The sequence below is a fragment of the Rhinopithecus bieti genome, unplaced genomic scaffold (assembly GCF_001698545.2).
Source record: "Rhinopithecus bieti isolate Rb0 unplaced genomic scaffold, ASM169854v2 scaffold_18126, whole genome shotgun sequence".
In the NCBI taxonomy this organism is placed as follows: domain Eukaryota; kingdom Metazoa; phylum Chordata; class Mammalia; order Primates; family Cercopithecidae; genus Rhinopithecus; species Rhinopithecus bieti.
This window is the reverse complement of record NW_016809277.1, coordinates 295,194-311,297: the sequence shown is the minus strand read 5'-3', so window position 1 is coordinate 311,297 and position 16,104 is coordinate 295,194. Positions and strand designations below refer to the sequence as shown.

Here is a 16,104-nt window from a genome sequence, read left to right as displayed (position 1 = left end):
ATTCCACTCATGCAGACAAATCAAGTCTGTCTGTTCTTTACAATTGTACTCTGGGTTTTATAATAAGTGGCTGCAAATTCACAAGAGCTCTATTGAATTTTTTAGTCATTTTAATAGGATGTATTACTATGAAGAAATGATATCTTTTCATTAAAATACATGAAAGATATATAAATTATATATTTTTATTATTTACAACAGTAGTTCTTTAGAAGACATGACATCATGTAACCAAAAACATTGTGCTAAAAGGTGGGAGACCTTCGTTTGATTTCCAAGCCTGAGTCATGTAAAATTATGACCATAAATCTTAGTATTTCCTATCCCTAGCTTTCTTATCTTTGAAGTGAGGAATGGAATTGGATATTGTATAAGGTCCTCTCCAGTTCTATAATACTGTGATTCTGTCCCACTTATTTAAATAATGTTTCTTTTATTGATGGTAAAATACTTGCATAATTCCCTCTCTGCAGCGAATTTGAAAAGTCAGTTTCCCCTTTGCAAAACATCATGTTCTTTCCTTCTCTTGGCATACCTCCTGCTTCTCGGCTGCTGAGACTTGTGTTTTCTTCCCTATGGTAATGGTCTCTGCCCTGTCTTAAACCCCATGGGAGCCCATGAGTAGGATAGTTAACAGAAAGAGGACTTAGATAGTGCCGGGGACTGGCCACTGGGCTAGGCTGCAGAGGGGAGTTGGCTTCATGCCTCCCCAGTCTAGGTGTTGTGAGGTAAGGATCGTGTACAGTAAAAAGAGCACTCAATACACATCAAAAGACTAGAAGTTCAAATACTGGCTCTGTCCCTTGCTAGCTTATGTGAGCTGGAGAAGTCTGTTTAACCCTTATGAATCACAATTTCTTCTTTGTAAAATAAGGGTGATTGTGAGAATTAATAAGATAATGTGAAAGTTCCTGTAACAGTGTTACACTATGGTGGCCGTCAAACGTGAGTTGAATTTGGATCAGACACTAGCATTATTGATTGAGCAGTGGAACCAAGAGCATTGCTGATAGGCAAGAACTGTGTGCATATGTTGAATTCCTATACTTTAGTTGCTACCCACAAGTGATGTTAGAGTTCACAGGAATTTGCAACAAGAGTCCCATAAAACAAAATCTATTTCCCAGGGAGACTCAAACAAAACCTGATCCCCTCCTTGCGATTTGTTGACAGAGGATGCAATAAACATTAGCTAAGCAATCACCTTGTTTAAAGTCATCTGCTATACCTAAGTCACCTGCTTGTATTTGTAAATGTGTAAGGATTTTTCAGTTTGGAGTCTGTGATGGAGAGGAACCATGCTTCTAACACAGATTTTTTTTTTAAAAATGTGCTAATAGATTGGCCTCTCCCTTAGAGAATAAGTACTGATTAGCATCTATCAAAGCCAGTAGAGCTCTGGACAAGAGCCAAACAAATGTGGCTGTGGCCGAGGATTGGTGTATGTCAATATCAGCATGATCTTCTGGTCAGAAATCAATAAATGTAAATTCCAAATTAGAGTTTTGAGCTTAAATCTGACAATCCTATGCCTCTGTATTTTTTTTTTTCATTTTTTTTTTTCTCATGTCTTAAGGGACACAGCCATAAAACAGATGGTACAGCAGCATGGACAATTGGCTGAGTACTTGCTCTTTAAATAGAAAAAGTTTTTTTCCTACATAAAGAGGGTATAGGTGAGGTGAAGCAGAGCTGGGGACTTGGAAGCTGAAGAGTGTTATATTCCTTTCTTGTGGCTGCTGTTACTAATTACCTCTAACTTGGTGGCTTAAAAGAACACAATTTTATTATCTTACATTCTGGAGATCATAAGCCCAACATGTGTCTCACTGGGATAAAATCAAGTTTTGGCGCCACTGGTTCCTTTTAGAGTCTCTAGGGGAGAATCCATTTCCTTGCTTTTTTTCCCCCAGTTTTTAGAGAGCCCCCATATTCCTTGGTTCGTGGCCCTCTTCTATTTTCAAAGCCAGCAATGAACATTCAAATCTTTCTCATATCACATGACTCTGACACTAACATTTCTGCTTTTCTCTTTCATTTATAAGTACTCTTGTGATTTCATTGTGTCCTGGATAATGTATTATTTTAGAGTCACCTGATTAGCAAACGTAATTCCATCTACAACGTTAATTTCCCCTTCCCATGCAACATAACATAGTTGCATATTCTGGGGATTAGGACAGGCACATCTTGGTGGAGGTGGTGGGGTGGGAACGTTATTTTGTCTACCTCAAGTGTGTCATGTTGATGGATACAAAGCCAGGAGGGTCACTGCACAGGGTCAGAGGCCTCTTAAATATGCAGAAGTTTCTGGAAAGTCACCAGATTAAAAATATCCATAAAGCAGGAAGCTGAATAACAAAAAATAGTAGAGTGTAAACAGCCAGCTAGAATTGTAAGGCAGTTACTCGTTGGAAAGAAGGCAGTAATTCATTTCTAATAGCTCATATCCTTCAACACAATAATTTCACTTTAGAAATCCAGTCTAAATGTGATGGAAGTAAAGATTTGTGAGGATATTCAGGATGGCACTATTGGAAATAAACAAGATATCCAACAATAGGAGATTGTTTAAACTCAACTTGGCACCATCCACATGAGTGCATATTATACAGCTATGAAGTGTCATTTTTGAAGAAGAAATATTATTCTCAGCTCTGATTAAATCCACTGTAACGCTTCCCTACATTTTTTGTTATTGTTGTTGTTGTTGTTCTCCCCTGGCATGACCTAGTATTCATTAGCTTGGGGGAAAATATGAGTAACTAGTAACTAAGCCAGTCTCTGTGGTAAATGATAGAATATACTAGTAAACTTCCTGACCAATTTTTATGGACCTCATAAATACACACAAAAACCAGACAGTACATAGGTAACCACAAGTATGCTGAATTTTTTCAACGACATAGTGTGAGATACTTGAGGAGCAAACAGGACAGAAATTTGTCTACCTGGGAGCCTTCCAAAAATAGAGGTCCCAACTGCTGGCCTAAACCCTGCTAGCTTATCCCTATCAGGGGCTAAATCACCACCAGGGACAGTTGATATCTTGGCAGCATTTGGTGCTTTAGAATCCAAAAATGTCCTAGGAAATCATTTTTCTCTACTTTATTCCTCATTTCATTTTATGACCTCCCAATTTTTTCTTTTAATTTTTTTTACCTGCATTCAATAAATGTTATCTTGTAATGTACATAGCTTACAGACTACTATAAAACCTTTCTGAAACAAGATGGAATAAATCAATTAAAATTTGAAAACATAAGGACCACATTCATCAAATTAATGTGTCCTTGACAAAGGGACTGCAAGACCATCAGCACAAGACTCTCAACAACTTGCTCTTAGTGCTTTACCCTTTGCTTCTAGTCCCTGATTAAGAAGGGCAGCCAGTTAGTTCTCTTGGAGTGTGGAATTTTGCCCTAGTAATCTTCCCTAGCCCCTTGGCTTTTCCATGAATTTGCCTCTACAAACCAAGAACAAAATTCCAACTCCCCACAACTGACAGAATGGACTCCCTACTTGGCCAAGGGGACCCAAACAAACCAAAAAAACTAGTTCAGGTCATCACCACAGGAAGGGAGCAGGGGTTACATATGGCTCTTTATACCCTCCTCTTTTTGGAGTTCAGGAAACCCAACTGGCCAGCATTAACAGTAAAATAGAAATCCCAAGACTGACAGAACAGACTCTGTAGCAATAAGTTACCAACTTCAACCTGATTTGGGTACAACATCACAGGACAGATAACAGACCCTAAAAGGAAATAAAAGTATTTTACCCCCAAAATATATTATTTGATGTATTTTGAAATGTCCCTGAAAAACTGTCTCTTATGGGGGAAATTTGCATTCTGTAGAGAATCACCTTCCCTTACTAGGTCTCTCTAGAGTCTTACACATCTATTCCCTCTGAAGCTGGCTACCTGGAGGCTTCATCTACGTGACAAGAACCTTGGCTTTCACAGCACCTCCTTCCAACCTTACCTTCACTCAAGCTAATTTCAGCTCTTCAGGCAGAACTTAACTCTTTTGACCAATTGCCAATCAGGAAATCTTTAAATCTACCTATGACCTGGAAGACACCCCCCCACCGACCCCCCACCCACCCAGCTTTGAGACATTGTTTCTTTCCAGGCTGCTTCTTTCTTTCAGTGTATACCTTACATGTATTAATTTATGTCTTTGCCTGTACCTTCTGTTTTCCTAAAATGTATAAATCAAGCTGTAGCCCAACCACCTTGGGCACATGTTCTCAGAACCTCCCGAGGCTGTGTCATTGGTCATGGTCCTTAACCATGGTGCAATAAACTTCTAAATTGATTGAGACCTGTCTCAGATACTTTTTTGGTTTATACCTCTAAAAAGGAATGACAAATGTAGACCTAGCTTCATCTTTTGCAGAATGACAGAGGTTAGAGTTACTATCTTTTCTTACATACTTCAGATAGTCTTCAGATGTCACAGTGCTTGCCACAACTCAAGCTCTTAATAAATGGCAGCTTGTTTTTCTTCATTTTGTTTTGGCAGGAAGAGGAAAACTTTCGTTAGATTAGTGGGTGAAATGGTTTTCATAGACACCAGCAACTACAGCAGCTGCAGAATCCTAGGGTTTGTTTTGACAATGAAGCCACCTTTGCGAAAAAACATAACTGAGGAAATTATGACAGTGAAAGAAATCAGACCTAACCAACCCGATCTTGCTTCTAACCTCTAAGCTGTCTTTGTTCATTCATGGGTGTAGGCCTAACTAGCCTTGGGAAGGAATTTAGTTTATTGTTTAAACTCTGAAACAAAATTGATAAATAGCCTTTTCCTAGAAAAAAAAAAAAAAACCCTCTTGACTGTGGACCAGCCTGCCTTTGTAGGACTAACAAATTAGCTACAAGATTAGAAATTACTGTGTGGAGGCCATGAAGCCTCTGGCTGCAAGAGTTTCAACTTCCCCAAATTGCTCCTGGGAATAACATCACTGTTGCAAAACCTAAGATCAGTGCTTGAGATATTTTGCAGACCCTGCATTCTGATGCAGCAGATGACACCACTCAGACCTATAATGTGGCTCAACCAGTCCTGTGATCCCATCCAGGAACAGAAGTCAGCAAGAACTCACTTCGACCCACTATGATTCCATCTCCAACCCAATCAATCAGCACTCCCTACTTCCCAAGCCCCAGACAAATTATCATTAAAAACTCCAATCCTCAAATGCCCCAGGAGACTGATTTGAGTAATAAAACTCCAGTCTCCCACACTGCCAGTTCTGCAATGAATTATTCTTTCACCATTGCAATTCACCTGTCTTGGTAAATCAGCTCTGTCTAGGCAGCGGGCAAGGTAAACCCACTGGGCAGTTACAACAAGATCTATAGATTCCATTGTTATTTACCATCTCATATGGGGGCTCTCTTGAATCATGCCAACCTCTAATGTCTCTTACTCTACTTTACTGTATGTGAAAAACTAATGAAACAAAAAAATGCATACCATATAAAATTTAGTTAAGAAGGAGAAATAGGAAGCATATGAATCCCAATTTTTATCAGGGGCATCTCTGACTAAATTAACTCATGGGAAAGTTTTCTTGCATTGTCTCCTTGCCTTGTATAATGATCCAGACCAAAATGTCAACTCTTCAGATTTTAGCCAAAATATTCATTCACACACACACACACACACACACACACACACACAGACACACACACAGAGAGAGAGAGAGAGAGAGAGAGAGAGAGAGAGAGAGAGAAGTAGGAAAATGTCACATGATGCAGATCATTTCTGGAGAAATTCAGGATATTTTGGTGTGATCCTAAAAGCAATACAAAAATCATTGAAATATTTACTTAGGATTATATCTGATATGCATTTTGAAAAGATAACTCTCTATGTATGTGTGATACATGTGGGGATCTACTTTGTGGGAGCAAAAATGAGACAGCACAGGAAGCTAATTATAGTCCTGGTAGACTATAATGGTGGTTTAGACAAATGTGGGGATGGTAATAGAAATGGAGAGAAATGGTCAAGCATAATATTTAAGGCAACATTGGCAGAGGTTGATTATGAATTAGAGATAAGATGGGATGACTGCCAAGTTTCTGGCTTGGTAACTATTTAAGATTGCGTGTAAATGTATTCCTTGATGGGTTTATTAAGGAGCCCAGGGGAAATAAGGCTTTATAATTAATGGAATCCACCATTCTTGAAGCAGAGTAGGAATTCTAAATAAGTTTTGTTGTTGCTGTTACATAAACACATTAAATCCCAATTATTCTGCGTGTATATATATTTATGTGTGTGTATATATACATATACACATATACACTGGCTGACTGCAAGGCTGTGTTTATTTATGGAAGCTCTAAAAGAGAATTCATTTCCTTCCCTTTTCCAGGTTCTACAAGCCACTTGCATTTCTTAGCTCATGTCCTCCCTCTTCCATCTGCAAAGCCAGTAACATCACATCTCTCTGACCCTTCTATTGTCACAACTCTCTTTGACCTAACCAGAAAGGTTTCTGATTTTTAAGGACTCATGTGATTAGTTTGGGCCCGCCCACATAATCCAGGTCAAGGTCCATTGCCTTACCCACATCTGCAGTGTCCCTTTTGCCATGTAAAGTATCATATTCAGACTAGGGAGATTGGGATGTGGACATCTTTGGGGGATGATTCGTCTCCCTACCACATCTTCAAAGGTATAAACCCTTTTTAATAATGTATTTATTGACCTAACTGCTTCTCAGTTGCTCTATAATTATTTAATACAGGACTTGTAAAGTACATGTAAAGTAAATAGCACTGCATGAAATGAGGAAAGGTTTCCTCCAATTTTAACTGCCCAACTCCTAATATTTAGTGGATATCTGTATTTTTTCTTCCCAATGTATGAATTAATTTAGATCTTTGTCCTCCGAGAATGGCTCTTTTATACTAACCATGTCAGACTACTTAAACATGTGAATTTGACTGCTTTGGATAATTTCCATGTAAAATTTTTCTGAATTAAAAGTATCATCATATAATGCAAGAAACTGCCAAGTGTGAAAAGACTCAGTTGTCAGAGAGTCTGACATCCAAATCTCCAGCCCCTAAAAGAGAGCTTTGCATGCAAAAATAATAAATGAATATAAATAAAAATATCTATATTTTAACTGGTATATTTCGAATGGAAGCTGGTAACTTGAGGGAGTTGTCGACATTTGTCTGAGGGAAGGTTGATGGAGGCTACAAAGGCTTTCAGCAAAGGGTCTTTCCTGTGTAATGTTTGATAAATGGGCTCAAATGAACCTTTCAGAGGTGGAGAGCTGGACTATTAAAAACCACCTCCACCCGTAGGATCTATTTTCAATTCGACTGCAATAATTTTATCAGCATGCCAATGGGTACAGGTTCTGCCAGAGTCAATCTTTTTGCTATATCTTTCTGTCATAGGGCAGATTTCCCTTTAATTGGACCCCAAATTGGCAAGCACCCCTCTTTTCCAAGCTTGCTGACATTTTTCAATATGAATTTAACAACAAGAACAACAAAAACTTCCCCTCACCCCCTCATTATTCCATTTGTAAAATGGTGTAACCATTTCTGGTTTCCTAACATAATCTGCTCTGTCTTAAAGCCAGACTCTTAATGAGGCATCTGGCTCAGTCTCCCCCACAGTCAGAGTATGAGGAAAGCTTGCTGACAAGCTAGTACATGAATTTGATGGTTAATTCTTTCAGGAAAGCTTAGCAGCGCAGTAAGGAGAATCATCTGCCCCATTAATGAATAAAGCCAAGAAGGTCAGATTTGTAGCCCCTGAATAATATTAGAGCCATTTCCAGTTGAGTGTGCTCCTCATGGTTGTGTCTTATCTAATTTCCTTGAAAATCCATGATTTACAATGTCAACGGTGGCACCTTGTTCCTCTGCCTTCTTCTCAAAATGACTCCCCCTGAAACAGTTGCTTCCAGCAGCCCAAGAAGCAGAGCCTTATGAAATATTAAGAAATGGGAAGAACTGAAAGAGTACCAGGCAAACAACTTCCTCCTTTATCTCGTGTTTTACCACACCAGACATTGGTTTGATTCTGACTCAGGCTTTGGTATATAAGTTTTAATTAAAGGCAGATGACTACTTTCCTAATATGCCAGCCCAACTAGGCGGAATAAAAATAAAACGATGAAATATAGTAGGTTATGTGCAAAGTTCTATCTTCAAGTCAAAAAATAAATGTTGTATGTACAAGTTTCTATGCTCCTCCAATATCTCCTTCTATTCAGCCTGCTCTTCTTGCAGCTTTCCACATGCCTGAGCCTAAAATTTAGGAGTCATCCATTTTGCCTCTCTTTATGCTATTTCCCACATCTAATTAATCAGCAAGTCCTTTTGTCTATACTTAAAAATAGATCCCAAAGTATATTCATCCTGTTTATTAAAACAATAAGGAATGGGAATCATTTAGAAGCACAGTCATGCCTTTCTTCTTTAGGTCAGGGCTGACTGTAACAAAAGCTGTTACTCCTTGAGAGCAACGGGAACTTAAAAAAAAAATCCTCTAAGTAATAGAGATCAGATTATATTTATCCAGTAGAAGCAAGTTAGACACGATTATCTAAATTAGTGGCATACTCCGAGTGGGAACCAGCATAACTTGACCCACAGAAAGGTATGGAACACGGAGTTGCTAGGAGCGAAATATATGGTATTCAATAAGTATTATTTAATTCGTATATTCAAAAGAAAAGTGGAAGATTAGAAAGTTGAAGGCAGTCACCTCAATGAAAAATCATGATCCCTTGCTCAGATTCTTGAAGTTAGCCCATTTTTGGACCCAGAATTCATTGTCTAAAGAAGAGGACCAGTCTGCAGTAAGGACAATGCAATACCATATACCAATGATTACAATTCACTCAATCCTCTGCCAAAGGAACCAAATGGAGAGGAAAAAGTCATGTAAGACTTATTCATGGATGGGATGGTTGAATACGTTGATATAAGTCAAAAATGAATTGCAGCTAGACGATAGTCCTACTCAGGTATGGTGTTGAAAGACAATAGTGAGAGGAAATTTCAACAGACAAAACTTCAAGTAGTGAACTTGGTCATTTACATTCTATAGGTAGAATGTAAAGAGAAGTAGCCTGATATAATAATATATAAAATGTACCAAAATGAAGAGTAGCTTAGTTTTTTAATCTGGGGGCTGGATGTAGGAAGAGAAGATTAAAAGACTGTGACAAGGAAATCTCAAAAGAATCATGTGAATACAGTAACAGAAACATGCAGAATGGTGAAGATCTTCAGATTGCATATTAATGGCCACCAGAATTTATCTTACTATGAAAGATACCCACCAACTAATTTGACATGGTGGTTTAGCCAGTTGATTTTAACCTGCTTAATCAATCAATTTCAATCTGCGATTAACATTCATGCAGTCACTGTGGTGGCAGGAGTGGAGGCTATGCATAGGACTCTCACTCACAAATCCATTCTACTTTCTGCCACTGCCAAATGTCCAACCTGCCAGAAAAAAATACCAATGCTGAGTCCCTGATATGGTACTGTTCCATGAGGAGCCTAATTAGCCCTTAATATTGGCAGGTTTGTTATACTGAAGCTTTTTCATTCTGGTGGAATTGTTGAAAGGGTCAGCATTTTATCTTGAGCAAAATTGACATATGTTCTTGGTATGTATTCCCAGAGAGTCTTATCTGTTTAGCTTATCAGAGTATTTACAGAGTTTTAATTCACTGAAGCAGGATGTTTTACAACATGCATCTACCTAAAGATCCTGCTTTATAGAAATAGGTATGTGGCAATGGGCATATGGCTATAGAAGCCACTAATTCTATCACATATAACAGCCCTTGGAAACCAGCAACATGACAGAGAAATCAAATGGCCTGTAGAAGGCACAGCTGAGGTTCCATCTTTCTTATGATGCTCTGTGCTACTCACCCACCAGAACAGAGTATATGCTCTAAATAAACAACCACTGGAAAGCGCTATGTCCTCAAATGTGAAACAAAGAGATAAAAGCAGTGGCCCTGCTTACTTTTATCCCCAGTGACCTACTTGGATAATTTGGGGTTTTTCTTTTCACAATTCTAGGCTTCATGTCTAAGAGGTACTGGTTCCTAAGAGGAAATACTTTTACCAGTGGATGTAGAAAGAATCATGTTAAATTTTAAGCTATGTCTGCCACTCTACTGCCTCAGGTTCTTCGTACCAAGAGACAAATAAGCAAGGAAGAAGTAACATCCTTTCTGGCATAATTTACCCTAATTATAAGGAAAAGGTAGGTTTGTTCTTTCAAAGTGGAGGTAAGAAATAGCACCTGGGAATTCAGGTGATTCACTGGGGCATATCTTGCTACTCCTCTGCACAATTTAAACAATAAATAGAAAACTGCAGCAAACAAAGCCTGAAAAAAGTAAGGGGAGTAGGGTCTCCAAACCTTCAGTGATGAGTGTTTGAGTCACCTTATCAAATAATTCACCTAGGCCAACAGGGGGGCTAACTGAGGGTGGGGAGGATCTAAATTGAGTAATACAAGAGAAAGGAAAGAGAATCCATTGCTGTTCTGAGATGAACTTTAGTGGCAAGAGGCTGTGGTTCATGCCACTAAATTTTTTATTTCTGCAGGAAGGAAAACCAACCAGAACCCTGGACAAGCTTTTCCCTGATGGAAGAGAAGTTTTATATGAAGCAATGGATCTTAGGAGCACAATAAATGGACTTCACAGACTGCCGTCGGGTGCCACCGAGATCCCCTGAGATGCTCCTTCCCCTGCTGCCAGGGGTATTGCCAGTCAAGGGCTCAGAGGTTAAAAATTGACCTCAGCAAAAGCTGTCAACATCATGCAAGTTTATATCTCCTCTCTGGGAGCAGTTTCATCAATGATTTATTAGTTATAATAAATCATTATAAAGGTCCAATCCCCATGCTTCAATTTGGGACAATTTGAAAGCCATCAGAGCTCCAGAGCTCCCTGTGTAACAGGTTGAGACTGTTGTGCCTGCATTGCACTTCACCACCTCCTTGGCCTCACTCTGCTTTCCTCAGGACCTCACTGATGTTCTCCCTGGGAGTACTCCAAACTGAATTATTTGCAAGTGGAACTCTGTGTTGAGGTCTGTTTTCCAGGGCAGCTACACTAAGACAAATACTAATAATCGTTAGTTGCTACACACTCAGAAAGGAGAGGTGACGAAAGCACAGGGTCTGTACTTATAAGACCATACCTTGGGCAGTGTTGTGGGTCCATGTTTTAAAAGTGTCTGACAAATTCAAACCCACAAGCTGGTGAAGTATCTATAAAAAGCATCAAATGAGGAAGCATCAGTCAGGAGCTTGGATTTTTAAACAAAGTACATTAGATTTAGGTTGATTGTGATAGCTGTCTTTAGATCGCTGAAAAACTAACATATGGGAGGTAGATTGGGAATTTGTCTTACATTACCCATCATATAGATCTAAGATCAATGAGTAAAAATTACAGAGTGGATTTCAACTCAGAATGAAAAGAAACATAATGCCTGATAATTAAAAATTTCAACAATTGAATGAGTTGCTTTGAAAGAGAATGAGTTCCCTGTTATTGAAGGTATTTGTCTTAGTCCATTCAGGCTGCTATAGCAAAAATATCACAAACTGGGTAGCTTATAAATAATAGAAATGTATTCATTACAGTTTTGGAGGCTAGGAAATCCGAGAGCAAGGTGCTAGCAGATTTGGTGTCTGGTAAAGGCCTGCTTTCTGGTTCATCAGTGATGTCTTCTAGCTGTGCCCTCACATGTGGAAGGGGAAGGGCAGCTCTCTGGGGTCTTTTAGGAGGGCACTAATCCCATTCATGAGGGTTCTGCCTTCATGACTTAATTACCTCCCAAAAGCCTTACCTTGGGGATTAGGATTTCAATATAGGAATTTGAGGATGAGGGGACACAAACATTGATACCATAGCAGTATATAAGGAGAAGCTGCATAATCATTTTTGTGGACATTGTTAGTATAGTTTTGGGGTCATAAATTAAATGAATTATGAGGTGTGTGTTAGTTCTCTATTACTCTATAGCAAACTGTCACAAAAGTAGCAGCTTAAAACAATACATATTTATCTCACTGTTTCCATGGGTCAGGAGTCTGGAAGTATATTGTCTGCACCTCACAAGTTTGAATCAAGGAGTAAACTAGGTCTGAGGTTTCCTCTTAATGCCTGGGACCCTCTTCCATGCTCATTCTGGTTGGTTGCAACGTGCACAGTTTCTTGGAACTCTTGAATTGAATTCTTTGTTGTTTTGCTGGTTGTTGGACAGGGGACTCTCTAAGATACTAGAGGCTACTCCTTGTTTCTTGCCACATACCACCCCCCTCTGCCCCCTGCTTTGGTTCTCTATATTCTTACACTCAAATCTTTCTCCAGGAAGGGGCCATGAGCTTTTAAGGGCTAACTTTATTAGGTCAGTACAAATCAGATAAGTCAACTGATTTGTGATGTAATCATAGGAGTGATATTCCATCATATTCACAGTTTCTACCCATATTTAACGGAAGACAATTATACAAGGCATGTGTACTAGGAGTCAGGAATCTTGGGTCCAGGCCCATCTCAGAATTCTGCCTGCCATATTGTGCTTTCCACATATACATCTCCAGAATTCAAGTCACCATGATCATTCATGGATGATCACTAAATTAAAGATCTCATAGGATGACAAAGTGTACTTCCTGGTCTGATTTTTAACATGACATCAGTCTCAGTTCTGAGATAATAAGAACATCTTCAGGTTAGTGATGCCTCAGAGGTTCCTGGTGAGGTTGGAGTAGGATATGAGTGTTTAGAGCAATGCCTGTAGCACTCTAGCCTTCCCCAGGTATCTCAGAAACATCATGGATATAGAGATGATTTGGAATCCCCAGAATTTCTGAGGCCCAGAAAGAATAGTTGCTAAACACCCAGAACAGTGTGTGGCACTAGAAGATTTCTGGAAATAGACTGCAATTTGTCAGGGTTAAGCCATGAAGAGGTTCAATTCCCCTCCTTCTGTTCTTTGTCTCAATTTTCAGCTTTTCATCTGGAGACTAAAGGGTTAGAATTTTGTGCAGAATTATGACAGTAGCTCAACTGAGACCCCTCACTAAAGAGAGAAAGGATGGAATTACTGGATAGAAATGTAGAGATAGAAAGCCATACACACTAAGGATCTGGCTACAAATGCATCCGGGCCCTGAAGGAGTGATACAGAGATGATTATCTGTCACCCACAATAAGCCAGCTTAATCTGCTCTCATTGTATGTGTCTACTGCTTCCTGTGACTGTGCCCCTCCAAATCAGACTGAAAAGAACTCATTTGGCTTCATCAAGGTGTGAAACTAGGAGAAATCCTGGCTCTCCTGACATTTTGGCTTCCAGTTCCTGTATCACTGGCCCTGAGAGAGCTGAGCCAAGCAAATAGATCTTTATCTTTGTTCAGTGAGTTGCTTATCTCATCCTTGAGCAGGAACCAAGCAACCTTTTTAAACAAGGGTGTGATGTTGGACAGACCCTAAACAATGAGTCTTGCTTTGTATAGAAATTTTAAAGAAATGGATACTCTATATAAAATTATATAACAAGATGAATACTGTTCTAAACTAATAGTCAAGCAGAATCAAAGCGTGCTATTTTTTGTTGGATAAGCAGTTAATATATTTGAGCTAAGGCTTTTGATTTTACCTCTAAACTTACATCCACATAATTTGAAATAGACTCCACCTTCACTTATTTTTTATTATGTGGGCATGTATGTTTGTGTGTATTAGTCTGCATATATGTCATTGTTCTGATAAAAAAAAAAATCCTTATAGAAAATGCAGGAAAAATAGAAGCTATTTATATTTTCTCCAATCAGAGATTACCACTACAAATGCTTTGAATTATATCCATTGCATGTTTGATATATTTTATTTGTATCATGCATGCTGTTTGGTAGACTAATTTTTTATATAAAATATATCATGCATGAGGTTGAGAGACAGCAGGTTAAATTCTCAAAACCTTGAGCATCTGCTCTTGTTATTACTGTTAGGCTTTAACTTTAAGCCTCTTTGTATAACCCCACCTCCAGTGAATTTCACTATATTTGATAGGCGTCAAGGGACTATGTCAGTCCCTCTAATTTAGGATTAGACTAATAGACTTCATTGTTTCCTATCTCCTAACTTCTATACTCATGTACTTTCAAAAGACATGTAGAAGAACAAGAATTCCTAAGAGCGGAGTAAAGAAATTAAAGGGGCCGGGGCGCGGTGGCTCAAGCCTGTTTAATCCCAGCCACTTTTGGGAAGCCGAGGTGGGCGGATCACAAGGTCAGGAGATCGAGACCCATCCTGGCTAAACCACGGTGAAAACCCCGTTTCTCTAGCTAAAAAATACAAAAACTATCCGTGGTTGAGGTGGCGGAGGCGACCTGTAGTCCCAGCTACCTCGGGAGGCTGAGGCAGGAGAATGGCCGTGAAACCCCCTGGGGAGGTGGAGCTTGCAGTGAGCTGGAGATGCCGGCACTGGCTCCAACCCACGTTTGGGGCGGACAGGAGCTGGAGATCTTCCGTCTCAAAAAAAAAAAAAAAAAAAAAAAAAGAGAAAAAGAAATCTTAAAGGACTCCTTCTTTGTAAATGTCAGAATTATTATCTTTTCTTTCTCCATAACAAAACTCCACCCTCTAGCACAATGGCCAATGACCTAGTAATGTCCTCCTCCCATGTGAAAACTTCTTTTTATAAAGATAGAAAATAATCTTCGCAACCCCTTCCTCATGCACAGGGATCAGTACATGCCATTTTTGCTAGCATTTTTTTCAATCAATTACATCTTTGAAGACTATTTTTTATGGTTGTAGAGTGTCCCATACACTCCACATAGTTGGATGTACCATATTTCCACTATATTGGAGTATTAACTGTTCCCATTTTTTCCTTATATGTAAGACTATATTAAATGTCCATGTACATTACTCTCTAAAAATGTTTTCCCAACATTTCAAATGTCTGTTTACCAAAAGAGAAAGAGAAATGAATCAATGCATACCACTTCAAAAACCATTCACAAAGGAAGACACCAAGAGAATAAGAAACGAACTAAAAATCAATTAGAAAATAAATAACAAAATAGCAATAGTAACTTCTTGCCTATCATTAATTACTTTAAGTGTAAATGAATTAAATTCTTCAATCAAAAGGCACAGAGTGGCTGCATGGATGAAGAAAAACAAGATCCAACCATATGCTGCCTACCTGAGACACAATTTAGCCTTAAGGACATATATAGGCTGATAGTGAAGGACAGATAAAAGATATTACATGAAAATGCTAATCAAGCAAGAGCAGAAATAGCTATAGTTATATCAGACAAAATAGACTTTCAATCAAAATGTAGCACAAAAGCCAGAAAGGTCACTATTTATTGATAAAGGGGTTAGTTGATGAAAAGGATATGTGTCCAATATTGGAACACCTAAATATAGAAAGCAAATAATAACAAAATTAAGAAAAAATAGACAGCAATACAATAATAGTAGGGAAATTCAATACCCCACTTTCAACAATGGATAGATCATGCAGATAGAAATAAATAATGAAACAACAGATTTGAATAATACTATAGAACAAATGGAACTAACAGATATATATAGAAATTACCTCCAACGAAGCAAAATACAGTGTTTTGTTTTTTTTTTTTTTCTCAAATGCATACAAAACAGTCTCCAGGATAAGTCATATGCTAGGCCACAAACAAGTCTCAGTAAATTTAAGATGATTGAAATAATCTCAAGTAGCTTTTCAGACCACAATGGTATAAAACTAGAAATTAATAACAAGATGGATTTTGGAAAATTTACAAATGCATGCAAACTGAACACATCTTGAAAAACCAATTGATCAAAGAATAAATATGAAGGGAAATCAAAAAGTATCTTGAGGCAAATAAAATAGAAATACAACATACAACAGCATACGGTATGCAAAAAGAAGTAGCTCTAAGATGGAAGTTTATAATGATAAATGCCTACATTAAGAAAAAAAATTCTCAAATAAACAACTTCACACTCTAAGGAATTAGAAAAAGAACAGAGTAAGTCCAG

General features: G+C 38.4%; 1 long non-coding RNA gene across 1 annotated transcript in view; it reads left to right on the top strand.

Moving 5' to 3' along the window:
- LOC108540063 (uncharacterized) overlaps positions 1-10,787 on the top strand; it is a 56,526-nt gene extending 45,739 nt beyond the window's left edge. The window contains exons 4-5 of the long non-coding RNA XR_001888574.1: positions 10,094-10,280; positions 10,628-10,787. This is a non-coding gene — a long non-coding RNA (uncharacterized LOC108540063). The remainder of the gene's footprint in view (positions 1-10,093; positions 10,281-10,627) is intronic.
- Positions 10,788-16,104: the final 5,317 nt, after the last annotated feature.